Source organism: Tursiops truncatus, chromosome 13 (assembly GCF_011762595.2).
Source record: "Tursiops truncatus isolate mTurTru1 chromosome 13, mTurTru1.mat.Y, whole genome shotgun sequence".
Taxonomy (NCBI): Eukaryota; Metazoa; Chordata; class Mammalia; order Artiodactyla; family Delphinidae; genus Tursiops; species Tursiops truncatus.
In genome coordinates, this window is record NC_047046.1 from 49008872 (window position 1) to 49032723 (window position 23852).

The window sequence follows — 23852 nt, forward strand, 5'->3', positions numbered from 1 at the left end:
AACAGATGAGGAACAAGAAAGAGAATAACATTTTGGATAGAGACGTAAATCATAAACTCTGCAGAGGAACTCAATCTTGGGGGACTCAGTTTCAAATACAGTGTTTACTATTGATTTCTCATAGATAGACCTTTTCACAGGAAATTTCTTCTATTCACAGGTTCCAGAGAGTTTATATGAAGAATTGGTGTAATTTTCTTATTAAATACTTTCTCAACAGCTGAAAAATTATTACCATTATTACCACAGAGAGGTTTCCTTTTAATTTATTAATGCTACTCCAATCTACTAATGTATATACTGTGTTAACTGTACTATTTTGGTATTTCTGGCAAAAGCTTGCTTCACCAGTATGTTTGCTCTCCTAATACATAATTGACCTTCATGCACTTTATATTTTAGATTCTTATAGTTATGTGCATAATTTGTATTATGTGGTTATTTTCCTTACTGTTCTTCATCTGTGCTTGAAACAACTGTCATGCTAGACTATCTTTTTCAGTGACTTGAATCATTTTATTTCATTTGGGAATATTTGTTCCTATAAGGAAAATGTTCCTATTATTTCACATAGAGAGTTATTTCATTTGGGAGTATTTGTCCCTCTATGAACCTCACATTGAAAACGATCTGTATTTATAAATTTCTAGGTATAGATTTTTGTCTGGTTTTCAACTTCATCACTGAAGTTTTCACCTTGGATACTTCTTTAATCATATTCCATAAGTTTGAATATATTCTGTTCCCATGACGGTTAATCTCAACAGCAAAAATGTTTAGATTTTTTTTTTAACTGAGAACTTTTGGGCACCAGACACTTAAAATAGAGCATAAAACAAAGGGATCCAGGCTCCCACTCTGCTGGAACTCACATTCTAGAAGGAGGAGGTGAGGCTGAAGAAGTAATTACATACACAACTGCATAATATCAGATGACGATTAGTGCTATAAGGGAAATGCAATAGGGAAATGTGGTGGGGGCAATTAATGGCAGTGGCTACTTTAGATAAATACTCTGAGGAGGGGCAAGTGAAGCTATGAACTGAATGAGGAACAGGAGTCCTTCATACAAGACTCTAAGAGAAATGGGATATACATAGAAGGAACAACATGATGGTGACATAATCAAGAAAAAGAGAGAGGATGACAGGAATAGGTTTATTAGTTGTATTATTAAAGTCCACTCTATCCTTAATTAATAATAATTTATATGAAAGTCAGAACACATGTGAGGGGTAGAGGGAATGCTATTAATACTTACTTAGGAAGAATGTCATAAACAGGGACCATCAGACAAACCAGAATATATGGACACCCTCTTAATTATTTTTCCTTCTACTTGACCTGTCAGTTGTTGAAAGAAGAGTATTTGTATTAAGATCAACCATCCCATTTATGGTTCCGCCATTTCTCCTTGCTTTTCAATGAAACAAAATTAGAGGGAAAGAGCATCTGTTTACTCTAATTCTCTTTCCCTTTAATTTTATCTGATTTTATATTTAGATCACCAAAACTGTTTTCCTTTTGTTAGCACTCACTTGGTTAACCTTTGACTAGCCTTTGTTTTCAACTATTTGCTATTTTGCTGAGTATAGCTCTTGTAGACAACTTAGAGGTGCTTACCCAGAAGTGCGGATAACTTGTTTTGTTTTTTGTACTTATGATGATGGTTAATAATTTGGATCCATGCCTTGCAATTATTTTTCGTATTTATCATACTTTCTTGTTGCTTCTTTTTGCCTCTCTCCTACTTTAGAAAAATTCAACAATTTATCTTTATTCTTATTTTTCCCTTTAATGATTCTGGAGTTATGTATCTATTTATAATCTTCTAATAATTACTCAAAATTTTACAACATTTTAAAAATTCTAATCTTTCATCAAAGTCTAGAATTAATCTACCTTCCTCTCTCCCTCTACATAAAACACTTTAGCACACTTTTTCTTCATTTTACAATGCCACCCCCTATGTACTGAATTCATCTGGAACTATAGTTCCAGGTTATCATTAATTTTACTGCAGGCCTTTCCTCTGTGTGTTGTATTATTGCCATTCTTTCTTATTTTAACACATTAATCCTGTTTGAAATGCCTAAGATTTCAGAATTTAAATGCACTGAGGTAAATTTCTGAGCATTATAACTTGCTTTGTAAGGGGTATGATATTGAATATGTACTTCTTAGTTTTTTTCACGTGATGTCTTACATTTTCAATAAGCGTTGCATTCCAATATGTCAATATATTAAAGTTTTCATAGAGTTCTCCTTTTTCTTAAAAATGATTTTGAGTGGTTTTATGTGATATTCATAAATACTGTCTTTTCTTGTGATACGATATTCAGATTTTTATTTTCAGCATTACAAATTTTCTCTCTGTAGATTGTCATGTTAGCAAGAAAGAGTAAGTTAGTTAATAGAAAATTACAAATAGGCACCATTACTTTAAGAATATGTCAGATATTCATATTTTTAGTTGAGTCATATTAGTATGATGTATGAATTTCTCTAAGCCTCTTACCTGAAGGAGTTTAAAAACCAGCGTTGCAAAATTTAAAAGGACGTTGTTTTGCCCTAATAGTCGTATGGATTTAGGCAGGTGTAGTTGGTGATTAGCAAGTTGTTCTGATAGTTCATAGAACAGAGTTTAACTTCAAGGGAGCAAAGAAGAGAATATCTTTCTTTTATTGTCCCTGCATTTTTCTCATTTATTCATGTCACTCCCCTATTATAAAAGCAGCTGGCTGACTTACATTGTCTCTGTAACTGAAATACAACAAAGGCACCTATATCCTCTTTCTTTTTTCCCCTCCCATATCATTTTACAACCAAAGAGAACACTTTAGCTCAGATATATTTGAACGCTCTTATACAAGCATTAGAAATATTGTTATAACACAGAGAAGAGGATAAATTGGCATATGGGTTTTTAATTTATTTAGTTCAGTAAATGGGTAGTACATACTTCTCATATGCAATTGAAAAAGAACCCCAAATTTGGTAATAGATATGCTTTATTATACAATAGGAACTTATATAGGAAACTGTTTTCTAACTATAAGCTGTATGTATAAGAGTACATACAGAGGATATGCTTATAGTAAAGACTTGGATTTGAGAGAAATTTGTTGATTTTCACGAAGCAAAAGTAAGTTTGAAGAAGATATGTACCTAAAACTCATTATTACATGGGAATATTTTTATTTGGTAATATTTATAACCACAACAAAAGTTATCTCTAGATCAGTAATGGGAACTATTTGTCCAGTGTCCTTGCCTTTGACCATGACAGACAGCACTCGCGCCGTCTCATGACCCTGTTGTGCCAAAGGATGCAACTCCAGAATCATTCTCAACACATGCTGTAACTGCTTTCAACTGAACAGCTGTTATAGAGGCGAAGGGCTTTTTCTATGAATTTATGTTGATTAGTCAGTGCATAGCACCGGGAAAAGAGAATTTGGTAGGGCTAAGACTGAATGATGAAGGTACTTATTAATACCTGAGATTGAATGAGGTTAGGACCAGAGAAACAATAAAAATCACTCACAGCATTAATACCTGGAAAGAATTTTCTATCACTGCAAGCTCGTTTCTTGGAATTTTGTGATGTAGAAGTAAGGGAAAGAGATGAGATGGATAGGACTTATGATGCAGAAGATGAGCAACTTGCGTTAAAACCATCCAGTTTTTACTTAAGAATGAGAAGCAAGAACACAAGTGGAAAGAAAGAAGTGAATGAAAGAGAAGAGGGTTTGGTGTTTCAAGGAGAGTTTTGGCTTGGTACAGAGGGAAATGGTGTTTGGGAAATCTGGAGAAGTAACTGCCCTCCAGCAGAATGGCAGCTATACTATATTACATGGGGTTTAAACCAATTAAAACATGTTATATGGCATTCTTTCCTTAAGACACTGAAAGGAATTATTCTCAGTTACATCCTTGATTGCCAGACTTTACTTAGATAGAAATCTACAAGTTATCTGAACTGCACAAAACCTTATTTATGTGTGGGTTACTATGGGATTGTTCCTGATCACAGTGTAGATGTTTTAATTTACTGATACATCCTAAGATATTCAAAAGTAAAAGTTTAGAAGTAGCTGCTTTGGTTGATTTAACTTAGAAAGTTAACAAGTTCATACCACTGAGATGTGGGTGGGAGTTGCACTGCAAGTGCTTTTTCTTCTACTCATACAGAGTTGATGAAAGAAACGTTTGTGCGTAGGAGTCATTGAAATGCACAAGTCTTAGAAATTCTTAACAAATAATATTATACCAAATGATAAATGTTCCTTTTTGTAAATTGGAAAGCAGATTTTTTTCTTTATTTTTGGTTTTGTTTTGTTTTTGTTTTAGCATCTTCATTGGAGTATAATTGCTTTACAATGGTGTGTTAGTTTCTGCTTTATAACAAAGTGAATCAGCTATACGTATACATATATGCCCATATCTCCTCCCTCTTGCATCTCCCTCCCACCCTCCCTATCTCACCCCTCTAGATGGTCACAAAGCACCGAGCTGATCTCCCTGTGCTATGTGGCTGCTTCCCACTAACTATCTGTTTTACATTTGGTTGTGTATATACGTCCATGCCACTCTCTCACTTCTTCCCAGCTTACCCTTCCCACTCCCCATGTCCTCAAGTCGATTCTTTATGTCTGCATCTTTATTCCTGTCCTGCCCCTAGGTTCATTAGAACCTTTTTTTTTTTTTTTTTTTTTTTTAGATTCCATATATAAGTGTTAGCATACGGTATTTGTTTTTCTCTTTCTGACTTACTTCACTCTGTATGACAGAGTCTAGGTCCATGCACCTCACTACAAATAACTTAATTTCGTTTCATTTTATGGCTGAGTAAGATTCCATTGTATATATGTGCCACATCTTCTTTATCCATTCATCTGTTGATGGACACTTAGGTTGCTTCCATGTCCTGGCTAGTGTAAATAGAGCTGCAGTGAACATTGTGGTACACGACTCTTTTTGAATTATGGTTTTCTCAAGGTATATGCCCGGTAATGGGATTGCTGGGTCATATGGTAGTTCTATTTTTAGTTTTTTAAGGAACATCCATACTGTTCTGCATAGTGACTGTATCAATTTACATTCACACCAACAGTGGAAGAGGGTTCCCTTTTCTCCACACCCTCTCCAGCATTTATTGTTTGTAGATTGTTTGACAATGGCCATTCTGACTGGTGTGAGGTGATACCTCATGGTAGTTTTTTTTTTTTTTTTTTTTGCGGTATGCGGGCCTCTCACCGTTGCGGCCTCTCCCGTTGCGGAGCACAGGCTCCGGATGCCCAGGCTCAATGGCCATGGCTCACAGACCCAGCCGCTCCACGGCATGTGGGATCCTCCCGGACTGGGGCATGAACCCGTGTCCCCTGCATCGGCAGGTGGACTCTCAACCACTGCGCCACCAGGGAAGCCCTCTCATTGTAGTTTTGATTTGCATTTCTCTAATGATTAGTGATGTTGAGCATCCTTTCATGTGTTTGTTGGCAGTCTGTATATCTTCTTTGGAGAAATGTCTATTTAGGTCTTCTGCCCATTTTTGGATTGGGTTGTTTGTTTTTTTGATATTGAGCTGCATGAACTGCTTGTAAATTTTGGAGATTAATCCTTTGTCAGTTCTTTCATTTGCAAATATTTTCTCCCATTCTGAGGGCTGTCTTTTCATCTTCTTTATGGTTTCCTTTGCTGTGCAAAAGCTTTTAAGTTTCATTAGGTCCCATTGGTTTATTTTTGTTTTTCTTTCCATTTCTCCAGGAGGTGGGTCAAAAAGGATCTTGCTGTGATTTATGTCATAGAGTGTTCTGCCTATGTTTTCCTCTAAGAGTTTTATAGTATCTGGCCTTACATTTAGGTCTTTGATCGATTTTGAATTTATTTTTGTGTATGGTGTTAGGGAGTGTTCTAATCATTTTTACATGTAGCTGTCCAGTTTTCCCAGCACCACTTATTGAAAAGGCTGTCTTTTCTCTATTGTATGTTCTTGCCTCCTTTATCAAAAATAAGGTGACCATACGTGTGTGGGTTTATCTCTGGGCTTTCTATCCTGTTCCATTGATCTATATTTCTGTTTTTGTGCCAGTACCATACTGTCTTGATTACTGTAGCTTTGCAGTATAGTTTGAAATCTGTGAGCCTGATTCCTCCAGCTCCGTTTTTCCGAAAGCAGATTTTTTAAAGTGGTAAAAATGTAGAGGTAAAAGCATCTAAATCCTCTTACCCAGAGATAAACCAGGTATTGTTTTGGCATATTTCCTTCTGGACATTTTTTCAAAGCATTTTTACATATTTCTATGTCCTAAATATTTTCACCTATTATATAACTATTTTTTCCTTTCTATTAAAATGTGTAAGTGTAATTTGAACTTAAAATTTATTGTTACCTTGTGTGAATATAACATATTCTAGTAATATATTCTAATGCTCTGTATTCTCTCTATGTTAAGTACTTATACCAAACTTTCCAGATTAGAGAATAGACTTAGGCACTATAACAAAGAGACCCCACAGTACAGAGTTTGAACCAAATAAGAAGTTTACTTCTCTTCTTCATGTAACAGTCTAGTGGTAGCTAAGCTGTGTTGGGCTTGTAAGCAATTTTGCCATCCTCTACATGTGGTGTCCACCTGTGGGCTAAAGATGTTCTGGCCATCTCCGAACTTGGAAGAGGAAGAAGTGGATTGGAGAACCACAGTTATTTTAAGGGCGAGATTCAGAGTGGCACACATCACTTATGCCCACATCACATTAGTAGGACTCAGTTGATCACACTTGACTATAAGGAAAGCTGAATTTTCTGTTGACCACCCATGCATCCACATAAATTTTATTATTGTGAAAGAAAGGATAAAAGATATTGGGCGACAACTAGCAAGCAGTTAATTGCACTTTCAAATAGGATGTTGTGGGGATATCCATAAGTCCACGAAATAGAAGCCAAATATAAGTTGATGTAGGGTTATTTTCAATATCCTCATGCCATCAAATCACTAAAATTCCTATAAAATAATGTCTAACATGGATTCTATTTTATGACTTGATGACTTGGTTAATTACTTAAAACTGGTATTGATTTTTGCCTTAATTAATTATACCATTATTGCCTCTGACTCTGGATTGACTTCAAAATTTGATTCTAGTTCCCTAAAGTTAAACTGGGGAAAAAAAGGCCTACTCTTAGATGTCCACTGGAAATGTTAAAGCATCGGTGGTTCACTGACTTGTTAATTTAGAAAAATTGGAGGCAGTCTACATTTACAAATTCCTTTCAAGTAATCTAATGAAAGGTCTAATCTAATAAGAGGTTCCAGACAGTCCAATTCCGTGTGATTACCACTATCAGCCTGCTTGCAATTTCATTTCTGTTAACATAGGTACTATTGCTTTTGGCCCATGGAGACAGTCACATTGTTTGCTGCATCAATATTGACTTGTTAGTTGCTAGCAATAGTTGTAACATTCTCCATAAGTACATATCTCTTTCTTTTAGGTCAGGGCTTTTAAAGCTATAAACCTCTGACCATAGAGAATTAAGAATGCCATGAGTTGGAATGTGTCGTCTTAATATTAATTAAATTACAATACATAAACCAAAAACAAAAGTTGCATCTACTTTATACCTTCTTCAAAAATAATTTTTTTCCTATTTAAATTCCTTTTTTTGACTGGTAAAACTAATTGTTGCTACATGTTTTCAGAACCTTTTATCGATATAGTCACTATATTTTATTAATCCTAAATCAAATGACAAATCTGATAGCTATAGCTCTGATTTTTGAATAATTAGTTATTATGAAAATCTTATGTATTAATATATTAAGTTGCTTTAGACTTTACACTTAATGAATCACCTTTATGGAAAATAATAATAAAATCTAAAATTGAGGCTAGCCAAGAAAATGTGGAATATCTAAGTACTATTTTTTTTTTTACTTATTTCTTCCTTTACTACACAAGTCATTTGGCAGAGTTCATATAATAAAAAGGATTTTAAAAAATCATGAACAGAAAAACAGAAACATTGAGAAAAGGAGAGAACAGAGCACAAACATGCAAGCCATAAGGTTCTACATGGCTCCTAATGGTTGAAATTAACATTTGTCTCTGAGCTTCCTGTTGGCCACAGTGAAAAAATAATCATTATCATTTATATGATTTTCATTGTACGGACATAGAAAACAGACTGAATCTCCATGGGAAAAAAAATTTTTTCCTGGAACATAATCTTATTGGGGGCTTTGGACACTCAGATCTGGTGCGTGGACAGTCACCTTATTAACATCCCTATAACATATGCATTATCAGATTCCACAAAACAATATGTAGTATTACCTTTCAATAATATTTAAGGTTGTGGCACCAAAGCATATAACTAAATAAAAGAAGGTCTGTGGGAAGCCAAGACGATATGGCCCAAGGATACCCCTTCTGATAGTCCAGTTTAATCCACAGGAAAAAATATAGATCATTTAGGCAAAATCTAAACAACTCTCAGAAAAATAAATGGAATTCATATCCTTCAAATTCACTCCATAAATACTACTTCTCTAAACCAGACTTATGATGTATTGGACAGCCAAGAGTTTGAGGTTTTATTATGGTCATTGTACCCATTTGAAATATTAAATGGTTTCATTAGCCAGTTTGCTTCTTGAAGACAGGGTCTTCATTTTCATGGAAGCTCGTCTGCATCCAGGACAGACCTGAGTACCTACTAACCCAACTGGAGAATGGTGGCCCAATTCAATGAAATAAACCTTCTTGTGTGTTGTGAAAATAGATTATGCAGCAAGACATAATATTCTCCTGTGTTGAGAACCAAATGAGACTTTGAAAGTTTTGTGAGATGTTAATCCTTTTTCTGGCCCAGAACATCATAAAGTTGCCTCCATAAAAAGTTTAGTTTTGAAAACAAATTTTTACAGATGTCAAACATAACACAGTTTTACAGGTCAAGTAGTGATACTAATGTGGTAAATATTAATTTGATTTTGTTTTAAGCTCTATCACTTCATGACTTTTTATCATGCTACTCAGATTTCAATCTTATAAAGAAGGAAATAAACATTTATATTATATATTACATGTATTACAAAATATATTAACTAGCAAGATTTCATAGAGTATAATGATATCAGCAATTAAAATACAAATATTGAAAAAAAATCTTTGATAATCCATTCACTTATTCATTCATCAAATATCTTCTGAGTAACTACCCTATAATTCCTCAGTAAAGAAAATAGATATAGTTGATCTCACAATGTCCTATTAGAGTCATGGAAATTTTGTTCTAGTGGAGGACACCAAATCAGACAAGTAAACAAAACTGTAAAAATACATGCACGCATGCACACACACACACACTCAGGTACTTATAGATAATTTTTTTTAAAGGGTAAGTAATTTGATGGAGAGTAACTGCAGGCACTATTCAAATAAAGAAGTTATGAAAAGCCTTGCACAGTAGGGACTTGAATAAAAAGTGGGAACAAAATTATCTAATTTGTGGGGAAAGAGTATTTATCAGGGACCTATATTTGAAAGAGTTCTTGAGACAAGAAAATGCTTGAATTTTGTAAGAAACCAAAAGATAGCCTGTGTGAACAGAGCAGAATGAACAGAAATAAAAGAGTAAAAGGAAATAAGTGAGAAACAAGGACCAAGAGCAAGTTCAGGTACCACCTCACAGCCATGGTGAGGCATTTGGATATTTTTCTAAGGGGATAGGAAACCATTAAAGAATTTGGGGCAGATGATTGATATGATGTGATTTATATTTTTGAAGGCTCACTCAGGCTATTGTGCGAGAATGGATTTTAGGTTAGGGATGCGGGGTGGGAGTTGGAGAAAGAAGGCAAAAGTGGAGGCAAAGAGACCAATTAAAAGGCTATTTTAAGTTTCAAGTGAAAGATGATAGTGGCTTGGTCTAGAGTTGGAGTAATGGAGGTAGTGAAAAGTGGTTAAATTCCAAATACATTTTGAATATAAGACAACATGATTTGCTGATGGATATGAGACAGGCTGGGACCTGGGACCATTTGCTGCAGTGCTTGCACCTGAACAAACATCTCCTCGAGCAACAAAATACAAAACAAGTATAAGGGACTAAAAACAACTGTGTGCATGTGAAGTTGGGGCAAATTATGGACAAAAAAATACAAAAAGACCAAAAAAAAAAAAAAACCCAACTGCCACTTCTGAAGATCTGGGAGCAAAAACTGGGTGTCAGGAGCAAAAGCAGGGTACTGTGCATGCCCCCTGCACTCAACACCACCAAAAGGGTGGGCAAAACACCTAAGCCACCCCTCTGGCCGGACCCCTGGTCACAGTCCTACCCTCACCCCATATAAGGTACCAGCTCACCCTGCCTTGGGTAGTGAGCAAGGGAATCTGTTACTTGTTTTCGCTCCCTCCTACGGCCTCAGGAGCCTCAATAAAGCCTTGCCTGAGTTTCTTGACTGGCGTTTTATCAATTTCATTGATTGGGGAAGGCCAAGAACCCTGGTTGTTACAGACTGGACATAAGGTCTATGAGGAAAAGTCAAATATTTCTTCCGGGCCTGAATAACTAGATGATTTTCTGAGATGAAAAAACTGTGGGATGAAGGAAACGTAAATGCATATTCCTGAGTAAAAGAAGTCCATCTGAAAAGCTACATACTGTATGATTCCAACTATATGACATTTAGGAAAAGGCAAAAGTATGGAGACAGTAAAAATATAGGTGGTCTGCGGATTGGGGTGGGGGACGACGAGTAGGCAGAGCACAGACAAGTTTTAGGGCAGTGAAAATACTCTGTATGATATTATAATGATAAGCATATGTCATTATACATTTGTCCAAACCCATAGAATGTATAACACCAAGGGTGAACCATAAAGTAAATTATAGACTTCTTATAGACTTCGAGTGATTATGATATGGCAGTGTAGATTCATCGTCGTAACAAAGGTACCACTCTGGTAGGGGATTTTGATAATGGAGGAGGCTATGCATATGTAGGGGCAGGGAACAATTGGGAAATCTCTGTACCTTCCTTTTAATTTTGCTGTGAAACTAAAAGTGCCCTTAAAAAAATAAAGTCTTACTAAAAATTTTAGATAAATATGGGATTAACCAACAGAAAGCACATTCAGTAACGATTTACTGAACACTAAACAAAACAAAAACTGTGGGAAAAGCTGGATAGCAGGGGAGTGGGGAATCAAGAGTTCAGTTTTGAACGTCTTAAATCAGAATATCCTATTAGACATCCCAAGCTGATATTGCCTGGGCAGTTGTAGACACAAACCTGGATTTCTTGGAGGTATATGTCTTGAGTTATAAATTTGAGAAATATCTGCCTTTAGATGCTAGAGGTTGGGCACTTGGTGAGATAATCTACTGAGTGAGTGTGCTTAGAGATGAGAAGGAAGCTGAATGCAGAGTTCTTGGGCATCCCGACACTAAGATGTCATGATCAGGAGCTCTGGCCAGGAGCTCCTGAGAAGGCCAGGTTGGAGGCTACTCAACTGAAGCATGTGTTTCGGCCATGAGGAAGTGTGGCAAGTTCTACTGAAAGGCTGGGTGCGATGAAAACTGAAACTTGACCCTTGGATTTGGGATTCATGACATTTACTGACACTGGTAGGAGCTGTTTCAATAGTGGTGGGGATGGAAGTATGAGTACAGTGAGTTAAGGGGAAAATGGGAAATGAAAAGGAAGCAGCAAATTTGGGGTACTGCTATAAAATGGAACATAGAAATGTGACAGTAGCTGGAGGGGGATATAGGATTAAAGGATGTTTTCTTTTTTCTTTTTTTTAAGGTAGTGACATTATAGTATGTTTCTTTATAAGCTTATAGGAATGATTCAATAGAAGGAGGAAATTAATGAAAAAGAGAATAACTCCGAGAATAAAATTTGTGAGGCAAGAAGGGATGAGAACATGTGGATTTGTGGATGGCTCCAACTTGAGGTAGTAGTTTGGACAACTTATCCAGTATAATGGGAAAGGAAGCAAATTATATAGCTACAGAGGTAGCGAGGCTGGTGATGGGAGAATGAGACAGTTCTTCGTTGTTGTTTTTATTATTTCAGTGGAATAAAAAGCAAATTGCCATCTGGGAGAAAGGAACGGGGAGAAAGTGTGTAAGATTTGAGAGAGGAGATGGTGTTAAATAGACTTCATTCATGGAAGTGAGAACTGACCAGAAAAAAGAAGCAAGATTGTAAGGCGGTGTTGAAAGCCCACTCATAGTTATAAATATAGGAGAGCAAGCCACGACTAAAATCTTTAACAAACGAGGGAAGTGACCAGAGCAGTAGATAATTGTACCAGCAAAGGTGTTAGGTACTATAAACTGATGGCATGTGCTCCAGAGGAGCTGGGTTTGTTTTTGTTGTTGTTGTTTATGTTTAAGGAGGAACAACAAAGGGCCTCGAAGAGACAGTATGGTGGATAGTTACTGAAATCTGGGTCCAGAGTGCAGAGATGTGTTCTCAAAGGATAATCATTTTAGTTAGGGCAAGAAGGTGATGAGAACATTCACAAAAGAGATGAGAATATAAAGGATTTTGTGATGATGGACACAAAGGAAGGGTCTAGGTTTCACTGAGTAGTAAGGGACTAGGTCAGACTAGAAGATGGCCAGGAAAATGTGGGGAAAGTTGTCCCGGAGAAGAGGAATGTTTTGGGAGCCATGGACTTCTGGTGGTGACTGCAAGGTAGGGTGAATACAGTCCTGGAGTCAAGTAGGGATGGAGGGCAAGCAGTCCTAACTAATGCTCCTTCTTGGGAGTAAGCAAGTCATAGGAAGTTTGTGGCCTGGGGGATGGGGAGAATCCAGGGGCAGTGGGAGGGGGCAGAGGAGAGTGGTGGTCGCAGGGGACCACACCCTCCAGTCTAGCTGTGGACAATGTCTTATCTAGACTGGAGGATATAGAGGAGAAGAGAGCTTAGCAGGAACATGGGAGTAAATTGTTTCATTTTTTGCTGCCATTGATTTCCATTCATTCCTTTCCTTTATATTTTCAAAAGTTTCTGCTGATCATCCCAATCTAGAACTTGACAAGTTCAGTTTTATCATTGTACTTTACCCCTGAGAACCCACAGTACAAAACAATTGTTCAGTTTCAAATTGCTTCAGTGATACATCGTTAAAGATTTCCAGCTCCCTGAATTGAATCTCATGGAATTCATGAAACTTGGGTAGACATGCCTCTATACTGTGATGATACATTCTCTGCTCCCATGGACAATTTTTTCCTCTCTGAACTGAATGCTTCTTTGCTTTTATGCCTGCTCATTAATGCCTACATAGTAACTCACTCCTGACAAAGTCCTATCTGCCCAAGTGTTTCACTTAACATACCCAGTTGAGGCAGAAGTGAAATTTTTTTTTAATTTTTAAAAATATTTATTTATTTGTTTGTTTTTATTTTTGGCTGTGTTAGGTCTTCGTTGCTGCGCGCAGGCTTTCTCTAGTTTCAGTGAGCGGGGACTACTCTTCATTGCGGTGCATGGTTTCTCATTGTCGTGGCTTCTCTTGTTGCGGAGCACGGGCTCTAAGCGCGCGGGCTCAGTAGCTGAGTTACTGAGCTATTTTTGTGACTAGGTTTACATTTTTGCATATTGTAACCATAATACACATGAGCACACCTGTTAGCAAAAAGTATATGCATAGGAAATTCACTGTCATAGACTCTCAGGTCTATTAAATATATAAAAGGTTAGTAATTTTAACTCCGTTAGATGGAGACTTGAGTTTTCTTTTTATAGCCTTACCTTGACAATGTCTAGTGATGGGGAATTTACTGTTTCTCCATGAAACCCATTTTATTATCTGCCACCTCCAAAATTAACTTTACTTTTCACATACATTGCTTCCTATAATTTCCACAAATTTATCTTTTTTTCTGAATTTGAACCAGATAAATAGACTCATCACTTTTCTGAATGATGGCTTTTCAACCTCATACATCATTCCTCCTCCCAGGTTCTCTCCAGGCTCAGTATCTTCAGTTTGTGTGGTTACCATTCCCATAAGTTTTTCAAGCCCACTCATTAGTCTGTATGTTTTCCATGAACTGTCTTCCAGTTTGTCAGTTTGACACTGACTCACCACAATACTCTGGATGGTTTAACCGGCAGTGAATACAGAAGAATTAGCACTTTATAATTCTGTATATGATAATACAGTATAAGATCTGATTTTCTTTCTTTTTTTCCCAAGCACATCACACTGTGGCTTAATATCAACTAATATCTTCATATATTTTCCACAATTTTTCTATTCTTAAAATGTTCTATATGACATATTTAATTAAAATTTCACTTTGTTAGATTTAACCCTTTTTCCAACCTACAGACACTTTAGATCTCCCTTCTGTGGGTCTCCATCTCTTCAGGACTTCTTCCTTTTACTAATTGGAGTAGTAGTTGTTTTCAATGTCCCATCCAGCCATGGATGGCTGAGCATGACAGGTTGAGATGAAAGCACGGCGGCATGCCACAAATGGTACTTCAGTTACCTTACATTGCCAGCGATTCATTCATCAGTGCCACAGAGATAAAATCCCCCAAACTCTTTTCTTTCTGTCAGCATAACTCATGTATTATTTTTTAATTTTCTGTAATTACCTACCTGTACAAAGAATTGTATTAGGTGCTATGGGCTATTAGCGTGATTCGTGAATAGATTTATGTGATCCTACTAAATGTTATAATAGGCCCATATCTCTACCTATAATATATGCCACAATTACATAAAACTACTGGTTATCAATTTCATTTTCAATTATTTGATATAGAAAGACCAAAAAATTTCAATCCAATATGCCTTTGTTAAGTATATTAATAGTTATAAATAATTTCCATTTAGATTTTATATATGTATACACATATAAGGATGAAGAAAGTTCTATCCCTGCCCTTGAGGAGCTTACAAAGGCTTTGTCAGGCCTTGGAAAATTCAGATGAATTTAATCCATTGTGTTTTCCCATCTCATGACATTAAGAAATGAAGCCAGTTTGCATTGATATTTTTTTATTAGCAAGCCCTTCCTGTTCCTCCTCTGTCTCTTCCTTGATGAAGTTTTGTAAATTATCAATCCGATTATGAGATCGTGGTCTGCTTCCTAGAGACAAGGGGGGTCTTTTGACCACTTATCCCTGACATAACAAAAATAATCATCCATGTTATTGATTACATTGCCCACGTTTATTAACTGCTTATTTTGTAAGTAGTTTTCATGCATTATATCACTTAGACCATAATTCACCACTTTATCATTACCCCCATGTTATAGATAATAAAAATGAAACTCAGAATTGTCCAGTATGCCCAAGGCTGTATTGCTACCAAGCAATGGAGCCAAGCATTCTAAATTTTTAAAAATATATAAGGAAGAGCACAAGAAATGCAAAGCCATAAACCATCACATGAACTATAAATAATTTCCCCCTCAAAAAAATTATAAGGATAATAAAGGAATCCCTGAGGAAATTGTCTTTAGCAGACAGAAGACCAAGTATGTGCAAAATAGCATGAAGTTGTAAAGGCAGCCGGAAATCCATAGAGCATAGTTAGTATCGCACATTTCTTCTTGGCTAGAAAGCTGTCCTAACACAAGTACTCTATCTATTTCATAGAAGAATTACACCTGCACCTGTAACTAACTTTTATGGATGTTGAACAGCATGGCAGAATCATCCTAAAGGGGAACCAGAACACTACTTCTTGCCCCGTGCTATAGTTACTTGCTCACAACAGTAAAATAGATTATACGAAAGTACCTGGGGCTTCCCTGGTGGCGCGGTGGTTGGGAGTCCGCCTGCCGATGCAGGGGACACGGGTTCTTGCCCCGGTTCGGGAAGATCCCACATGCCGCAGAGCGTCTGGGCCCGTGAGCCATGGCCACTGAGCCTGCGCGTCCGGAGCCTGTGCTCCGCAACGGGAGAGGCCACAACAGTGAGAGGCCCGCGTACCGAATAAAAACAAAGAAAGAAAGAAAGAAAGTACCTGGCACAACGTCTGGAACTTAACAAGCCTTGAATGAATGTTGATTAATTCAATCATGATATTGGTGCACTGGACTTGGAAAGCATGGGCAATAGAGGATAAAAGAATATCTCACAAAATGAGAACATCGCACAAATACCATGCACCCACACACATACACGCATAAAGAAATGCTTGGAAAGTAATACTTGATTCACTAAAAGTTCTTTTCAACATGTGGCAGAGCCAGCAGACATATGGGAAACCAGAAAGATGAGAAAGATGAGCCTGAACTATAGTAATCACGATGGAAGGTTGGCAAGAAAGGGTTTGTTTTTTTTTTTTTTGGTACAAAATTTTTGCGGCCAGCTGTTAACTTCAAGAGGTGGTTGCACAGAATGACAAGTGTGAAAGTGATAGATTCTTTCACATAAAAAGCCAGTTAGTTTTGTGAGTGTAGGAAAATATGAACTGTGCAAAGTGGAAATGAGAGTACTTCCTTAGAGAGCTTGTACAGGTTAGTATTTTGTAACCACTGACCAGATGGAAGCTATCATCAGTGGCATCACTTATAGATACAAGGCATAGCAGAAAATGGGACAAGCCTGGGGGGTGTTTTGTCATGTAAATTATGATACACTCCAGTTTACTTCAATGTAAAAATACATAACAGTATACTACAATGCTATTATGTGTGTGTGTGTGTGTGTGTTTGTGTGTGTGTGTGTGTGTGTATTCTGTCCATGTCTATGGTAAAATAATAGAATAGTTTTTACATGACCATGGAAACTGTTGCTATGCTGGAAGCCTGTTGACATAATTGAGTAATATTAAGAAGGACCTGTTTCCAAGGGCACTATCCCTTGAAAAGAGATCATACAATGTTCAACTAACAAAACAAAATCATACTTGGGCACTTGCTTTGATCTTAAAACAGAACTAGAGAGGAGTCAAGGAATTCAGTCTCAGTGAAATTTTCCATATAATTGTGAGCCTTTTATGGAGAGTTCAAAAGCTTAGTTGGTATATCAGAATTTTAAATTAGAGGATATATATATATGTATAATTACATTGACGTTGGTGTTTTACTTGGAAAATGAACAGCCATTTTTCATAGCATCTTTAGAACGTAGTTGGGTGAAGTTGCAGGTATCTATGCATTCATGAGGAAGAGTCTTGTAGTCTGTGAATGAATGGCCACAGTAGTTATTCTGACTCCACCAGGCCGAAAGAGCGCTGGGTCCTCAACGTGGTGGGAGGAAGGCTGAAGACTTGCATGGGGTACCAGTGATGGTCAATAAGTGCCCAGTGCCTAAAAGAGCCACTTGGATAGTGTCAGAAGAGCTTGACACTGACTGGGTTATCCAGACACGCAGGTGCAGCCTCAGGAAAACATGGTGTTGAGGACTGTGATTATGGCAGGTGGCAAGTAGAGTTCAAGGTAGCCATCCTTGGCCAGCAGGATCCCTACAAAGTGAGTGCAGGAGGCACACATGCAGCACCCTTTCACGGGAAGGGGATGGATAAGTCCTTGGCACGATACCAGACAGAGCTTGTTGAGGGCTGATGGGAAGGAGAAATAGTTAAGTACTAGTCAGGGCAGCTATTCAGAACAGGAGAGGATCTCACTGGCAGTAGAGGTGATGGTAATGATCTGAGAAGCTCCGCAGTCTGGCTCACCAGTGCGCATGGGGTCTGGACATCCCAGTTAATCTTAAAGTCCCTTTGGTGTAGAAAGGAAGAACCACTGTGCACTGTTGCAATGGAGGACAAGGATATGCTGCAAACCCAAAGTTCTCTTCCTACTAGGGTATTCATGCCATAGGAAACTGTTACACCTTTAAAAATGTCTCTGTTATATTTTTGTAATATATTTCTTAAACGTGTGATCAACTCCGCCAGGTACCACAATCGTTAACGAAAAATTGCATTCGTTGATTTATATAGATATGTAGAATATTTAACTTAAAAAAATGGATCTAACATTTTCGTTTCATAGTAGCATGTGAACTGAGTGGGAGTGTGCCTTCCTTTTCTGTAGCAAAATGTCAGGTACACAGGTTTGAACACCAATGCTCCCTCTCCCTGATGGACTCAATCTTCTGCCCAACTCTAGGATTTTCTGAATTACATTTAACAATGTAAAATTTTAAAAATATTTTTATTATACATGGCAATAGGTAGAGTTTAGTGCAGTTTGTTCAATTCACTGTTTCTTTTTTTTTTTTTGTATAGTAAGAAAGAGGAAGTACTTTTGTTGGTTTCTCATGACAGGTTGTGGAATAAGGTTAATGGTTCATGGGGTCAGTTTCTTCTGTGCCAACACTTTCTCAGCAAGACTCTAGGTCCCAAGTGTACACAGCTTTCTCGGAGCACAGCGTACCAAGCATTTATCCAGAGATCATTAATTAAGAATCTACAGATGCTCGGCTCTGTACTACATACTGCAGGAAGAATGTTGAAAATACATTCTTCCTATAAATTGGTCACAAGGGCATAAGAAATACCCAGATGCTTTCAAAAATGATTTTACTGACCCACAATAGGAAAAGTGTGGGTCTCCCATGCCCCACAGCAGTTCTTGTTCTCCTGTTCCCTCCTCTGGCCTCTGTCTAACCAAAGGCGTGAATTTCAGCTCATCTTAAGTGAAGACCTGGCTTCACTCTGCAGCCATGGATCAGTGAAACTAGCTAATTTACGTGGCAATTTGCCCTATATTCACTTTACATGGAGATCTGTCCTATAAACTGAGTCCAGTTAGTCCAATGCTCTAACCATATGCACTCAAAACCATTCATGGTTCATTCCATCCAGCATTTAGTTTCAGTCAGTGATACCACAAGCAGTGTCCTAAAACTACCTATTTGAGTAAATCAGGGAATATCCACCATTTTTCACATTCTGAGATATTGTGAGCAAGCTCTTATTTACCCATCTCGCATCCTACTAGACATCCTACTAGACAAGGGTCACTCCTACCCAGCTTAAGATTTCAATAAACATTACCAGTTCAATTTAATTGTTTTGTTAAATCTGAATTAATCATGCCTCCCTAATAGGTGAAAGGAAGAGTCTTAAAAATTACCAAAAGGATCTAGGTTCACACATGACTTCCTGATTGACTAACTCTATGCTGATTAATATGCCAGCAAAAACTTAGTCACATCAGTTCCATTCTCCAAGAAACTCAAAACCCAAGACATAATTGATGTCTCCAGTATTATCTCACAAACATCAAGTTCAGCACTAAACCTTTAAAGAAAGCTGAAGTACTTTTTTTTGTGGGTAAAATGTGTGTCCTTTAGGGAAGGACCAAGGGGGTGAGAAGTAACCCAGTAATTACCTACTCTTATTTTCTTATAGCTTTCATATTATTATAAATCTGTTATTATGATATTGTCTAAAATGATACAGAGGGAATAATCATAACATGAATTATGTTGATGATTTGTTACAGATATGGACAATTTTCATAAAGATTGGATATTTTTATAATAGTATTTTGAGAGAAATTGTTTTCTGCCTTTGGTAAATTTGATCATCAGGCCCTGTCACTCACCAGCAAAAGAAAAAATATATATATATGTATATATAAATATATACATATATATATATTTCAAAAGCATAGAGGATCTATTTTTCTCATAATGACAATTTTTTAATTATTAAATTTCTAACTCTTTATGCCAGGGAGCCTCAGTCAACCTGTCATCTTCTTGCCTTTACTTTCCCTCTGCCTCCATCAAAAAAAGAGTTACACCAGCAGAAATTGATCTTGCTATGGATTTTGCTCTGAGCTGCAACCAGCCAAGGAATTACTCTATTGTACGTGTCACTGCAAGACGTCCTGGGAGAAGTCCTACCAGGCGAGGATTACTCTGTGCAGTGACCTGTATGCATAAGGCCCGATGCAATGAAAATTACAGGCTGCCTTGATGTGGATGAGTTTATGAAAGACATCTATGATTATTTTTCAAACAACATTGCGTTCTTAGAAATGTACCTTATTGCTTCCCTTGAATACGTTGTTTTTACTTTTTCTTCATCGGAAAACAAAACATTCCTGCTTATGTAAATTGTGTTCTTTCTTCATAGGAGAACAAACCCAGCATTTGAAAATCCCTTCTAAAAAGACATAGGACTGATCTCAGGTGACAAAAGTTGGAATAGATTGTTTAGAAGACTTTTGAATATGAATTTTAATATATTCCAGGTACAATATGTGTCTCCATATATCAGCCAAATTGTCATCACAGCAACCAAACTAAATGTGAACCCAGCCAGAACCTTTCTTGGATGGTTTTGAGATGAATCTAAAAGAAATGAAACTAAAGATACAATGAAAGATTAAAAGAACATTTTATCAATATAGCTAAATTTTATTTATTTTTTATATCTTTATTGGGGTATAATTGCTTTACAATGGTATGTTAGTTTCTGCTTTATAACAAAGTAAATCAGTTATACATATACATATGTTCCCATATCTCTTCCCTCTTGCGTCTCCCTCCCTCCCACCCTCCCTGTCCCACCCCTCCAGGCGGACACAGAGCACAGAGCTGATCTCCCTGTGCTATGCGGCTGCTTCCCACTAGCTATCTACCTTACGTTTGGTAGTGTATATATGTCCATGCCTCTCTCTCGCTTTGTCACAGCTTACCCTTCCCCCTCCCCATATCCTCAAGTCCATTCTCTAGTAGGTCTGTGTCTTTATTCCTGTCTTACCCCTAGGTTCTTCATGACATTTCTTTTTCTTAAATTCCATATATATGTGTTAGCATACGGTATTTGTTTTTCTCTTTCTGACTTACTTCACTCTGTATGACAGACTCTAGGTCTATCCACCTCATTACAAATACCTCAATTTTGTTTCATTTTATGGCTGAGTAAGATTCCATTGTATATATGTGCCACATCTTCTTTATCCATTCATCTGTTGATGGACACTTAGGTTGTTTCCATCTCCGCGCTATTGTAAATAGAGCTGCAATGAACATTTTGTTACATGACACTTTTTGAATTATGGTTTTCTCATGGTATATGCCCAGTAGTGGGATTGCTGGGTCATATGGTAGTTCGATTTGTAGTTTTTTAAGGAACCTCCATACTGTTCTCCACAGTGGCTGTATCAATTTACATTCCCACCAACAGTGGAAGAGGGTTCCCTTTTCTCCACACCCTCTCCAGCATTTATTGTTTCTAGATTTTTTGATGATGGCCATTCTGACTGGTGTGAGATGATATCTCATTGTAGTTTTGATTTGCATTTCTCTAATGATTAATGATGTTGAGCATTCTTTCATGTGTTTGTTGACAGTCTGAATATCTTCTTTGGAGAAACATCTATTTAGGTCTTCTGCCCATTTTTGGATTCTGTTGTTTGTTTTTTTGTTATTGAGCTGCTTGTAAATTTTTGAGATTAATTCTTTGTCAGTTGCTTCATTTGCAAATATTTTCTCCCATTCTCAGGCTTGTCTTTTGGTCTTGTTTATGGTTTCCTTTGCTGTGCAAAAGCTTTTAAGTTTCATTAGGTCCCATTTGTTTATTTTTGTTTTTATTTCCATTTCTCTAGGAGGTGGGTTAAAAAGGATCTTGCTGTGATTTATGCCATAGAGTGTTCTGCCTATGTTTTCCTCTAAGAGTTTGATATTTTCTGGCCTTACATTTAGGTCTTTAATTCATTTGGAGCTTATTTTTCTGTATGGTGTTAGGGAGTGATCTAATCTCATACTTTTAAATGGACCTGCCCAGTTTTCCCAGCACCACTTATTGAAGAGGCTGTCCTTTCTCCACTGTACATTCCTGCCTCCTTTATCAAAGATAAGGTGACCATATGTGCGTGGGATTATCTCTGGGCTTTCTGTCCTGTTCCATTGATCTGTCTTTCTGTTTTTGTGCCAGTATCATACCGTCTTGATAACTGTAGCTTTGTAGTATAGTCTGAAGTCAGGGAGCCTGATTCCTCCAGCTCCGTTTTTCGTTCTCAAGATTGCTTTGGCTATTCAGGGTCTTTTGTGTTTCCATACAAATTGTGAAAATTTTTGTTCTAGTTCTGTGAAAAATGCCAGTGGTGGTTTGATATGGATTGCATTGGATCTGTAGATTGCTTTGGGTAGTAGAGTCATTTTCACAATGTTGATTCTTCCAATCCAGAATATGGTATATCTATCTATTTATATCATTTTTAATTTCTTTCATCAGTGCCTTATAATTTTCTGCAGACAGGTCTTTTGTCTTCTTAGGTAGGTTTATTCCTAGATATTTTATTTTTTTTGTTGCAATGGTAAATGGGAGTGTTTTCTTGATTTGACTTTCAGATTTTTCATCATTAGTGTATAGGAATGCCAGAGATTTCTGTGCATTAATTTTGTATCCTGCTACTTTACCGAATTCATTGATTAGCTCTAGTAGTTTTCTGGTAGCATCTTTAGGATTCTCTATGTATAGTATCATGTCATCTGCAAACAGTGACAGCTTTACTTCTTCTTTTCCGATTTGGATTCCGTTTATTTCCTTTTCTTCTCTGATTGCTGTGGCTAAAACTTCCAAAACTATGTTGAATAAGAGTGGTGACAGTTGGCAACCTTGTCTTGTTCCTGATCTTAGTGGAAATGCTTTCAGTTTTTCACCATTGAGGATGATGTTGGCTGTGGGTTTGTCAGATATGGCCTTTATTATGTTGAGGAAAGTTCCCTCTATGCCTACTTTCTGCAGGGTTTTTATCATAAATGGGTGTTGAATTTTGTCAAAAGCTTTCTCTTCATCTATTGAGATGATCACATGGTTTTTCTCCTTCAATTTGTTAATATGGTGTATCACATTGATTGATTTGCATATATTAAAGAATCCTTGCATTCCTGGAATAAACCCAACTTGATCATGGTGTATGATCCGTTTAATGTGCTGTTGGATTCTGTTGCCTAGTATTTTATTGAGGATTTTTGCATCTATGTTCATCAGGGATATTGACCTGTAGTTTTCTTTCTTTGTGACATCCTTGTCTGGTTTTGGTATCAGGGTGATGGTGGCCTCGTAGAATGAATTTGAGAGTGTTCCTCCCTCTACTATATTTTGGAAGAGTTTGAGAAGGCTAGGTGTTAGCTCTTCTCTAAATGTTTGATAGAATTAGCCTGTGAAGCCATTTGGTCCTGGGCTTTTGTTTGTTGGAAGATTTTTAATCACAGTTTCAATTTCAGTGCTTGTGATTGGTCTGTTCATATTTTCTATTTCTTCCTGATTCAGTCTTGGCAGGTTGTGCATTTCTAAGAATTTGTCCGTTTCTTCCAATTGTGCATTTTATCGGCATATAGTTGCTTGTTGTAATCTCTCATGATCCTTTGTATTTCTGCAGTGTCAGTTGTTACTTCTCCTTTTCCATTTCTAATTCTATTGATTTGAGTCTTCTCGCTATTTTTCTTGATGTGTCTGGCTAATGGTTTATCAATTTTGTGTATCTTCTCAAAGAACCAGCTTTTAGTTTTATTGATCTTTGCTATCATTTCCTTCATTTCTTTTCATTTATTTCTGATCTGATATTTATGATTTCTTTCCTTCTGCTAACTTTGGGGATTTTTTGTTCTTCTTTCTCTAATTGCTTTAGGTGCAAGTTTAGGTTGTTTATTCGAGATGTTTCCTGTTTCTTAAGGTAGGATTGTATTGCTATAAACTTCCCTCTTAGAACTGCTTTTGCTGCATCCCATAGGTTTTGGGTCGTCGTGTCTCCATTGTCATTTGTTTCTAGGTATTTTTTGATTTCCTCAGTGATCACTTTGTTATTAAGTAGTGTATTGTTTAGCCTCCATGTGTTTGTATTTTTTACAGAACTTTTCCTGTAATTGATATCTAGTCTCATAGC